Raw genomic sequence first — 418 nt, forward strand, 5'->3', positions numbered from 1 at the left:
AAAACAATAGGAAAACGAAAGGTCACGTCGATTATTATGTTAACTTATGGTTTCCCGCCAAAATATTGCTTAACGGCTGAGTTATATTTTACGGGAAAACGAAATGTCTCGTATATTCATGTGATGGATGAGTTATAGTAAGTGATGGCTGAAATATATATATGACTTGACGGCTGAGTTAACAATAAAATTATTAGTCTATTTATTATGACTTAAAATATACTTCCTCTGTATGAGAATACATGATGTTTTAGAATTTAATTTTGTATCGAAAAGGATGATTTTCTTAGTGTATTTGATGCATTTTTATTTTCAAAATCAAATAACTATTTAATTATTTTGCTTTTACGATACTTAACTATTAAATGTATACATGCAATACAATTAAATGACCAGGTCAAATGGTAGAAAAGAAAAG

The sequence above is a fragment of the Camelina sativa genome, chromosome 7 (genome assembly GCF_000633955.1).
Source record: "Camelina sativa cultivar DH55 chromosome 7, Cs, whole genome shotgun sequence".
In the NCBI taxonomy this organism is placed as follows: Eukaryota; Viridiplantae; Streptophyta; class Magnoliopsida; order Brassicales; family Brassicaceae; genus Camelina; species Camelina sativa.